This window comes from Callithrix jacchus, chromosome 16 (assembly GCF_049354715.1).
Source record: "Callithrix jacchus isolate 240 chromosome 16, calJac240_pri, whole genome shotgun sequence".
NCBI lineage: Eukaryota > Metazoa > Chordata > Mammalia > Primates > Cebidae > Callithrix > Callithrix jacchus.
The window spans coordinates 24,942,529-24,954,084 of NC_133517.1; positions in this window are offsets into that span (position 1 = coordinate 24,942,529).

Consider the following 11,556-nt stretch of genomic DNA (forward strand, 5'->3'; position numbering starts at 1 on the left):
ACTTACTCACTGTTATGAGAATAGCATGGAAAAGATTAGCCCCCATAATTCAATTTCCTTTCCCTGGGTCCCTCCCACACATGTGGGGATTCTGAGAGATACAATTCAAATTGAGATTTGGTGGGGACGCAGCCAAACCATATTAGAGGGTGAATATAGGACCCTGAGCCCTTCTAGCTTGTAGGGTTTCTGCCCAGAAATCTGTTTATCTGATAGGTTTTCCTTTATAGGTTACCTGATGCTTTTGCTTCACAGCTCTTAAGATTCTTTTCTTTGTCTTGACTTTAATAACCCAATGACTATGTGCCTAGATGATAAACTTCTTGCAGTGAATTTTCTGGGTATTCCTTGACCTTCTTGTATTTGGATATCTGGATCTCTAGCAAGGCCAGGGAAGATTTCCTCTATTATTCCCTCAAATAAGTTTTCTAAACTTTAAAATTTCTCTTCTTCCTCAGGAAGACAAATTATTCTTATGCTTGCTTTTTTAACATGATCCCAAATTTCTTGGAGGCATTTTTCAATTTTTAAAATTATTTTTTCATTGTCTTTGTGGGATTGGGTTAATTCAAAAGCTTTGTCTTCAGGCTGTGGAGTTTTTTTTTTTTTTTTTTTTCTACTTGTTCTAGTCTATTGAAATTTTCAAATGCATTTGATATTTCTCTAAATGTGTCTTTCATTTCCAGAACTTGTGATTCTTTTTTCTTTATGACGTCTACTTCTGTGGAGACTTTTTCATTCATATATTGTATTTTTTTTTTATTTCTTTAAGTTGATGTTCACCTTTCTCTGGTACCTTCTTGAGTAGCTTATTAACAATTATCAACTTTCTGAATTCTTTATCTGGCAATTCAGAGATTTCTTCATGATGTGTATCTATTGCTGAAGAGCTAGTGTGATCTTTTGGGAGTGTTATTGAAGTTTCTTTTGTCATATTACCAGAATTAATTTTCTGGTTCTTTCGTATTTGGGTAGACCATTTCAGTGGAGAGATCTGGGACGCAAGGGCTGCTGTTCAGATTCTTTTGTGCCTCAGGGTAATCCCTTTATGTGGTGCTCTCCCCCGTCCCCTAAGGATGGGGCTTCCTGAGAGCAGGAACTCAAAGATTGTTATTGCCTTTCTGGGTCTAGCTAACCAGTGGGCTATCAGGCTCTGGTCTGGTGCTGGAAAATGTCTGCAGAGAGTCCTGTGATCTATCTTCATGTCTCCCAGCTGTGAATACCAGCCGCTTCTCCAGTGCAGGTGGCAGGGGAGTGAAGTGGTCTCTGTTGAGAGTCCTTGGTTGTAGTTTTGTTTAGTGTTGCTTTTCTTGAATGTTGGTTATGCTAGCAGTTAAATTGTCATGTGGACATACTCAGGACCTCTGGTTAGCCAGGCTGTTGCAGAAAGCAGAAACAGCTGTTGTTTTCTCCTTCTCTGGAGCAGAGTTGTTCTGTTATGAGTTGCTGTAATGGCTTGAGTTGGTTGGCCTCCAGCCAGGAGGTGGTGCTTTCAAGAGAGCACCAGCTGTGGTGGTAGAAGGGGGATATAAGCTTACCTTAAGTTGGCCAGGATAAGTATTCAAGTTTCTCAGCTCTATAGGTCAGGCTATAAGCTTCCAAGAGATTATGCCTTTTGTCTTCAGCTACCAGGGTGGGTAGAGAAAAACCATCAGGTGGGTACAGGGTTAGGTGGTTTTGAGCTCAGACTCTCCTTAGTGGGTTTTTCAGAGGCCACTGGGGGAGACAGCAGGGTGGTTCTCAGGCCAATGGAGCTATGTTCTAAGGTGGATTATGGCTGCCTGTGCTGTCTCATACAAGTGGCCAGAGAAGTGGGGAAAAACCAGCAATGACAGGCCTCACCTAGGTCTTATGCAGCTAGCAAGGCCAGTCTCATGCCTTTCATGCCCCACCAACAGCACTGAGTTTATATCCAGGCAGCTGGCATGGCAGGCAGAGCTGAGCTCTTGCCCCAGGTTTCAAGCTTCCCTTTTGAGAAAGTAAGCAGGGCTTTCAGGCAACTTCTGCATTTGTATCTGCACTTCCTATTTGCCCCTCACCTCTCCAAATTCTGCTCAGTAAAATTCATAATCTTTTTCTCCTGCAGAAATTTGCATGGCTCATTCTATCTCTATCTTCAGGCGCCAACTGAAATGTCATCTATCATGAAGTCTTTCATGATTATTATACAGAACATAATCACATGCTCACACACAGCATTCTCTATCCTCCTATCCTGCTGTAATTTTATCCATAGCATATAACATCAGATGTGTTCTGTATATATTTGTGTATTTATTACCTAAACCTCCTAGCAACACAGAAGCTCTAAGAAACCAGCAACTTGACTTGTTTCATTTATTTTCTACCACTTTGGTACCTAGAAAACTGCCTGGAATACAGAGGTGCACAAAAAGTATCTGTTAAATGAACAGTTAATGAATGTCTAAAGAAATAAATGACCAGACAGGTACATGAATAATGTATTTGAAAGAAAAAAAAATCACAGACTATACAATAGGTTCTACCCTGTCACCGAAAAATGAATGACAAAACTTCCTGCTGATCATTTGGTCTCTCAGTCCCACTCTGGGTCCTTTACTTTGTTTCAGTCATTATTGTTCTTCTATATAGGTGTTGTTGGAAATATGTATTCCTTTTCAGAACTCTTGTTACTTGTCCCAAAGTGTCCTAAAAGATCACCTTGCTGAAAATGAAGGTTTTGAAAATTTATTGAAAACAATGCATTTCCTCCACCAATTTTCTTTTCTTTTAGTACTCTTAGTTCATTTCTATCTGCCTGTTCATTTTCTTAACAGAGAATGCATTTATTCATTTATTTGAGAAACATTATTGATAATCTATTGTGTGCCAGTCAATGTTCAGTAAATTTACTTCTATTTAAGCTTAATGCTTTGTACCATTTTCCCTGGCAAACATGTTCTCTGCATGGGATCGATGTTTCCCTGAAATGTTAGAACTTTCTAAATACTCTATTGATGGAAGGCACTTTAAGCACGGGAAAAAAAAAATCATTTTCAGCCCAGAATATATGATGAAAATAGATGCCCCACTTTTTAGAAACATTAACAGCCTGACATTTCCTGTGTACACCATTAAGTAAACTCCTACAAACATCAAGTGATGTACATTACTGTTTCTTCATATTCAAGAAGACATAAATTATATCATTAATTCTGTTTAATAACATAGAAAATTATTAAATAAGCCAAATTTTAGGAATTATTGGTTTAGAAATAATGAGAATTACGAACTGGAGAAAACATTATTTATGTGGAAGTAAATGTGGAAAAAATACAAAAATAAGAACCAGGAGTTTTCTCATAATGGCTCTTGGGTCATCTTTCAGATGCTTTTTAGATCACTTGGGTTCTGTTTTCCTAGAGAGACAGCCTTTAGATTACCAAGCTACCACTGGTTTCCTGATGCTGTAAAACTTAACTGTGCCTACCGAGCAACTTCTGAAGATAAAGAGAAATTTTCCCTTAGGGGATTAAACACGGACTATATTAAGTTATAACAGAGATTCAATTCTACCAATTGGTTGGTTGGTTGTTAACTAATACATTACAATTAATTTAACTTTATATGATCAAGATGTTGTATTACAAGCCTCTCTGTTAGCCTCCTGCAGCAATATAAGCTTTTCCTTCTGTTGTCCATATGCTTGAGTTCGGGCTTAAGCCTGTGGATACATTACTGGGTGTCGGAGTTATATTCTGAGTTCACGAGGCAAGTTATGGATGCTTATTCTGCCCTATCTAATTCTGGGCAAATTTTGCTTCCTACTTCAAGTATAAATGGATTGCATAATTTATTGCATTGTTTATAAATAAGAACATGAGAATGCACCCTACATTTCATGCAAAATAGTACAAGACTTCAAAAGAAAATGAGTTCTCTCAGAAAGAGTGATGAGAAGAGAATATTACTGTTTTTGCTTGAATGATCAGAGCAGATTCTTTAGCGGCATTTCCACGGCATCCTCACAGGTAGGGTGATCCAGCCGCGCAAGAACACCTCCGGGTCCTAAACAACCTACCTACCACATGACAATCCTTTCCAGTTTTAAATAGCGCTACCATCTAACTAATTTACCTCCCCTTTAATTCAAAGTGAAAATATAAGTATCAAACATTATCTTTCAAATAAAAATAGCCAGATTTTTCTGTGTCATTTAAGAATAAAGGGTCCCTTCTTTACTATCAATTTCTGATGCTTCCCACATTATAACATTACATACTGTAGATTTGTTAGAAATAATATTAGCTCTTTAATATCTAGAATATGTGTTGGTGTAGAATGCATAAGTATCTTGCTTCTATTGTGCATCTTGCCTATACTCTATTGCCACTATTCTCATATCTTAAACTCTTAGGAATAATATTCTAAGTTCTACTTCAATAATTTTTATTGTTATACTTAGAAATAAAGTTGTATATTTTACTTTTCTGGATTAAATTTCTCCAGTACTGGTCTCAGGGTTCTACTAACTTTATAACATTAATGGGGGAGATTTCTTTATTTTTCTAAATCCTGGAAATGTTTACATAGTACAGAAATCTTTGCCTTTAAAAAATAAGTTCATCAACAGTCTGACAAGAGGCTTGTCTGAATGAAACTATTTTGAACACATTTTCTCTATATTTATCATTTAATTTAGGCTTCTAACCATTCTTGAGTTACCTTTTTTCTTCATATTTTATTTATTTTTTATTTTTCCATAAATTTTGGAGTATAGATGGTATTTGGTTACATGAATAAGTTCTTTAGTGGTGATTTGTGAGATTTTGGTGCACCCATAGCTCAGATCCCACATATCATTGAGAACATATATTTGGTTTTCCACTCCTGAGTTACTTCACTTAGAATAATAGTCTCCAATCTCATCCAGGTCATTGCAAATGCTATTAATTCATTCCTTTTTATAGCTGAGTAGTATTCAATTGTGTACATATATGACAGTTTCTTTATTCGTTGATTGACAGGTATTTGGGTTGGTTCCATGATTTAGCTATTGTGAATTGTGCTGCTGTTAACATGCAGGTGCAAGTATCTCTTTTGTATAATGGCTTATTTTCCTCTGGATAGTAGAGGGAATCCCACTAGTGGGATTGCTGGATCAAATGGTAGTTCTGCTTTTAGTTCTTTAAGGAATCTCCACACTGTTTTTCATAGTGGCTGTGCTAGTTTACATTCCCATCAGCAGTGCAGAAGGGTTTCCTGTTCACCACATCCATATCGACATCTACTGTTTTTTGATTGTTTGATTGTGGCCATTCTTGCAGGAATAAAGTGGTTTTGCACTGTGGTTTTGATTTGCATTTCCCTGATCATTAGTGATGTTAGCATTTTTTCATATGTTTGTTGGCCATTTATATATCTTCTTTTGAGAACTGTCTGTTCATATCCTTAGTCCACTTTTTGATGGAATTGTTTTTTTCTTACTGATATGTTTGAGTTTGTTGTAGATTCTGGATATCAGTCCTTTGTCAGATGTATAGATTGTGAAGATTTTCTCCCACTTGGTGGATTGTCTGTTTACTCTGCTGATTGTTCCTTTTGCCATGCCAAAGCTCTTTAGTTTAATTATATCCCAGCTACTTATCTTTGTTTTTATTGCATTTGCTTTTGGGTTATTGGTCATAAAATACTAAGCCAGTAACCTAAGCCAATTGCTTAAGCCAATGTCTAGAAGGGTTTTTCCAACGTTATCTTCTATAATTTTTATAGTTTCAGGTCCTAGGTTTAAGTCCTTAATCCATCTTGAGTTGATCTTTGCATAAGGTGAGAGATGAGAATCCAGTTTCATTCTCCAACATGTGGCTAGCCAATTATCCCAGCACCATTTATTGAAAAGGGTGTCCTTTCCCCACTTTATGTTATTGTTTGCTTTGTTGAAGATGTAAGTTTTTAGGTTGATTTCTGGGTTCTCTATCCTATTTCACTGGTCTGTATGCCTATTTTCGTACCAGTACCATGCTGTTTTGGCCTTATAGTATAGTTTGAAATCAGGTAGTGTGATGCCTCCGTATTTGTTCTTGCTTTGAGTATGCAGGCTCTTTTTTGTTTCCATGTGTATTATAGAATTACTTTTCCTAATTCTGTGAAGAATGATGATGGCATTTTGATGGGAATTACACTGAATTTTTAGATTGCTTTTGACAGTATGGCATTTTCTCAATCTTGATCCTACTCAACCATAAGCGTGGGATGTGTTTCCATTTGCTCATGTCATCTGTGATGTCTTTCAGCAGTTTTTTGTAGTTTTCCTTGTAGAGGTCTTTTGATTCCTTGGCTAGGTATATTCTTAAGTATTTATTTATTTATGCAGCTATTGTAAAAGGGATTGAGTTCTTGATTTGATTCTCCACTTGGTCACTGTTGCTGTATAGAAGAGCTACTAATCTTGTATCCAGAAATATTGCTGAATTATTATTATTTTTTGAGACAGTCTCTCTCTGTCACCAGGCTGGAGTGTAGTGGTGCAATATTGGCTCACTGCAACTTCTGCCTCCTGGGTTCAAGCAATTCTCCTGCCTCAGCCTCCTGAGAAGCTGGGACTACAGGTGCCTGCCACCACACCTGGCTAATTTTTGTATTTTTAGTAGAGACGAGGTTTCACCATGTTGGTCAGGATTGTCTTGATCTCTTGACCTCATGATCTGCCTGCCTTGCCTTCCCAAAGTGCTAGGATTACAGGTGTGAGCCACCATGCCTGGCCTAAATTCTTTCATCAGTTTTAGGAGCTTTCTGGAGGAGTCCTTAGGGTTTTCAAGGTAAGTGATCATATTGTCAACAAACAGTGATAGTTTGACTTCCTCTTTACTAATTTGGATGCCCTTTATTTCTTTCTCTTCTCTGATTGCTCAGGCTAGGACTTCCAGTACCATGTTGAAGAGAATAGGTGAGAGTGGGCATCCATGTCTTGTTTCAGTTCTCAGGCAAAATGCTTTCAACGTTTCCCCATTCCATATTATGTTGGCTGTGGGTTTATCATAGATGGTTTTTATTACATTAAGGTGTATCCCTTGTATGCAGATTTTGTTGAAAGTTTTAATCATAAAGGGATGCTGGATTTTGTCGAATGCTCTTTCTGCATCTATTGAAATGATCATGTGATTTTTGTTTTAAATTCTGTTTATGTGGTGTATCACATTTATTGATTTGCATATGTTAAACCATCCCTGCATCCTTAGTATGGAACCCACCTGGTCATGGTAGATTATGTTTTTTACATGTTGTTGAATTTGGTTACCTAGTATTTTGTTAAGAATTTTAGCATCTATGTTCATCAATTATATCAATCTGTAATTTTCTTTTCTGATTATTTCTTTTCCTGGTTTTGGTATTAGGGTGATGCTGGCTTCATAGAATGAATTAGAGAGGGCTCCTTCTTTCTCTATCTTATGAAATAGTGTCAAAAGGATTGGTACCAATTCTTCTTTGAATGTTCTGCAGAATTCTTCTGTGTATCCATCTGATCCTGCACTTTTTTGTTGTTGGTAATTTAAAATTACCATTTCAATCTTGCTGCTTGTTATTGGTCTGTTCAGGGTACCTAATTTTACTGATTTAAACTAGAAGGGTTGTATTTTTCAAGAAATTTATTCATCTCTTCTGTGTTTTCTAGTTTACGTGTGTAAAGGTGTTCTTAGTTGCCTTGAGTGATGGCTTTTGTATTTCAGTGGCATCAGTTGTAATATCTCCTGTTTCCTTTCTTAGTGAGGATATTTAAATTTTCTCTCTTCTTTTCTTGGTTAATTTGCCAATGGTCTATCAATTTTAATTAATCTCTTCAAGAACCAGCTTTTTGTTTCATTTATCTTTTATGTTTTTTGTTTGTTCATTTCAATTTCATTTAGTTCAGTTCTGATCTTGGCTATTTCTTTTCTTCTGCTGGGTTTGGGTTTAGTTTGTTCTTGTTTCTCTGGTTTCCTGGGGTGTGACCTTGGAGTGTCAGTGTGTGCTCTTTCAGTTTTCTTGATGTAGGCATTTAGGGCTATGAACTTTCCTCTTAGCCTCACCTTTGCTGTATCCTGTATCCCAGAGGTTTTGATAGGTTGTGTCATTATTTTCCTTCAGCTTGAAGAATTTTTAAATTAACATTTTGATTTTGTTTATGACACCATGCTCATTCAGGAGCAGGTTATTTAATTATCATGTGTTTGCATGGCTTTAAAGTTTCCTTTTGGAGTTGATTCCCAGTTTTATTCCACTGAGGTCTGAGAGAGTGCTTGATATAATTTCATTTTTCCTAAATGTATTGAGGCTTGTTTTATGGCCTCTCTTATGATCTCTCTTGGAGAATGTTTCATGCACTGTTGAACAGAATGTGTATTGTGCAATTGTTGGATAAAATGTTCTGCATGCATCTGTTAAGTCCATTTGTTCCAAGGTATCTTTTAAATCCAATTGTTTTTGTTGACTTTGTCTTGATGACCTGTCTAGTACTGTCAGTGGAGTACGGAAGTCCCCTACTATTATTGTGTTGCTGTCTATCCCATTTCTTTGGTCTGTCAGTAATTGTTCTATAAATTTGGGAGCTCCAGTGTTAGATGCATATATGTTTAGGATTGTGATATTTTCCCATTGGACAAGGCTTTTTACCATTTTATCATGTCCCTCTTTACCTCTTTTAACTGCTGCTAGTTTAAAGTTTGTTTTGTCTAATGTAAGAATAGCTACTCCTGCTAACTTTGGGTGTCCATTTGCAAGAAATGCCTTTTTCCCTTTACTTCAAGTTTATGTAAGTCTTTATGTACTAGGGAAGTCTCCCAAAGGTAACAGATAGTTGGTTAGTGAGTTGTCATCCATTCTGTGGTTCTCTATCTTTAGAGTGGAGCATTTAGGTCATTTACATTCAATGTTAGTACTGGAATATGAAGTACCATTGCATTTATCCTGCAATGTTGCTTACGTATTTTGATTTTTCTGCCTTTTTTGTTTTTGCTTCTTAACTTGTATTTTTGTTTCTGCTTCTTAACTTGTATTTTTGTTTCATAGGTCCTGTGTGATTTATGTTTTAAAGAGGTCTATTTTGATGTGTTTCCAGAATTTGTTTCAGGACTTAGAGCTCCTTTTAGCAGTTCTTGTAGTGAGAGGGGAGATCCCCTCCCCTCCTCCTGCTTTCTGGCCTCCACCTCTTCCTGCCCTCCAGATGGAAAGAAGGGTAAAAAAAAAAAAATACTAAAAAGCTGGAAATAATGAGTCCCTTTTCAGTTCCCAGCATCTCTGCTATCTGTAAGCCTTAAAAGAGTTGCAAATAAATGTTATCCCTACCAGCTAAAGCCTGGCATTGGTTCATGCCCCTACATCTGCATGGCCCAGGCTCCCTCCTGGAAAAACCTCTGCCAACTAATAATTTACTGCCTTTGTCTTGTCTTTGTAAGCCCCCTCCCTGCCTGTTCCTATTAATGCTTAATATGAACTAGCAAAATCAATAAAGCCAAAAGATTGTAAGGTCAGATGTCCAGACAATGGACAATGACATAATTTCACCTCAGTTTCCCCTTTAGCATTGTAAGCCTATAAAAGGGAGAGAAACTGCTTCTTGAGGAGCTCAGTGATTGAGGCTGTAGCTCCCCACAGTTCCCAGCTGAATAAAAAACCACTTCCTTCCTCAGTTCGGTGTTCAAGAGGCTTGTTTCTTGCTGTTTCTGCTTCAGTAGTAGTGGCTTGGTAATGGTGAATTCTCTCGACATTTGTTTGTCTGATAAAGACTGTATCTTTCCTTCATGTATGATGCTTAGTTTCACTGGATCCAAAATTCTTGGCTGAAAATTGTTTTGCTTGAGGAGGCTGAAGATGAGGCCCCAGTCACTTCTAGTTTATAGGGTTTCTGCTAAGAAATCGGCTGTTCATCTGATAGGTTTTCCTTTATAGGTTACCTGGTGCTTATGTCTCACAGCTCTTAAGATTCTTTCTTCTCTCTTAACTTTGGATAACCTGATGACAATGTGCCTAGGTGAAGATCTTTTTGTGATGAATTACTTAAGTGTTTTTGTGCTTCTTGTATTTGGAATGTCTAGGTCTCTAGCAAGGCTAGGGAAGCTTTCCTTGATTATTCCCCCAAATATGTTTTACAAGCTTCTAGAATTCTCTTCTTCCTCAGGAACACTTATTATTCTTAAGTTTGGTCATTTACCACAATCCCAGACTTCTTGGAGGCTTTGTTCATATTTTCTTATTCTTTTTTCTTTGTCTTTGTTGGATTGGGTTAATTCAAAGACCTTGTCTTCGAATTCTGAATTTCTTTATTGTGTTTCTTCAATTCTATTGCTGAGAACTTCAGAGTATTTTTCATTTCTAAAAAGCGTCCAGAGTTTCCTGAATGTTTGACTAAAGTGTGTCTAAAGTTTTTTCTTTAATGTTTCTCCCTTCACTTCGTGCATCGTATTTTGGATTTCCTTGCATTGGGCTTCACCTCTCTGTGGTTCCTCCCTGTTTAGCTTAATAACTAACCTCCTGAATCTCAGGTAAATCAGGGATTTCTCATTGGTTTTGATCCATTGCTAGTGAACTAGTGTGATTTCTGGGGGACGTTGAAGAGCCTTGTTCTGTCATATTACCAGGGTTGGTTTTCTGGTTGCTTCTCATTTGTGTAGGCTCTGTCAGGGGGAAGGTCTAGAGCTAAAGGCTGTTGTTCAGATTCTTTTGTCCCATAGAGTGTTCCCTTGATGTAGTACTTTCCCCCTTTTCCTATGGATGTGGTTTCCGTGACCCAAACTGCAGTGATTGTTGTTTCTCTTCTGGGTCTAGCCACCTAGTGAGTCTACCTGGCTCCAGGCTGGTACTGGAGGTTGTCTGCACAGAGTCCTGTGATGTAAACTGTCTATGGGTCTCTCAGCCATGTATGCCAGCACTTTTTCTGGTGGAGATGGTGGTGGGAGGTTGTGCAATGACCCCATGAGAGTTCCCAGGGCTTTTCTGCTCTTTCCTCTGTCCATATTTTCGCTTGGCTCTCCAAATTGACTCAGCTCTAGGTAAGGTCAAAAACTTCTCCTGGAAACAAATCTTCAGCTTCTCCAGTAGGGATGTGTGTTCAGAAGAGGAGGGTCTCCCTTTCCCACTTCTGCAGGTGAAGAGCACTCACAGTTGAGAGGGTGTCTCTGGGTCCTGCAGGAGCTGTCCACTTCCTTCAGAAGTTCTGTGGGTCTTCTTGGGATTGCTCTGGGGTTAGCTTTATTAATTTATATTTTTCTTAAAATATCCTGTTTCCTCAAGATTTTCAAACATATTATCATAGAACTGTATGCACTATAATTGCATATTTTGTCATCTCATTAAAAACTGCTCCTCAATTTTTATTATTTTTTCCTTTTTCAAAGCACTGCAAGAAGGGGGATTTATCTGGTTATTTTTTAATAAATAAGTTCCTGAATATAGCTGTATTATATTTCTATTATTGCTGTAAGAAATTGCCACAAATTTGGTGGCTTAAACCAACATATGAGTAAAAGGTCATCATCCCTGGTCATTAGAGAAATGCAAATCAAAATCACAATGAGGTACCATCTCATACCAGTTAGAATGGCAATCATTAAAAAGTCAGGA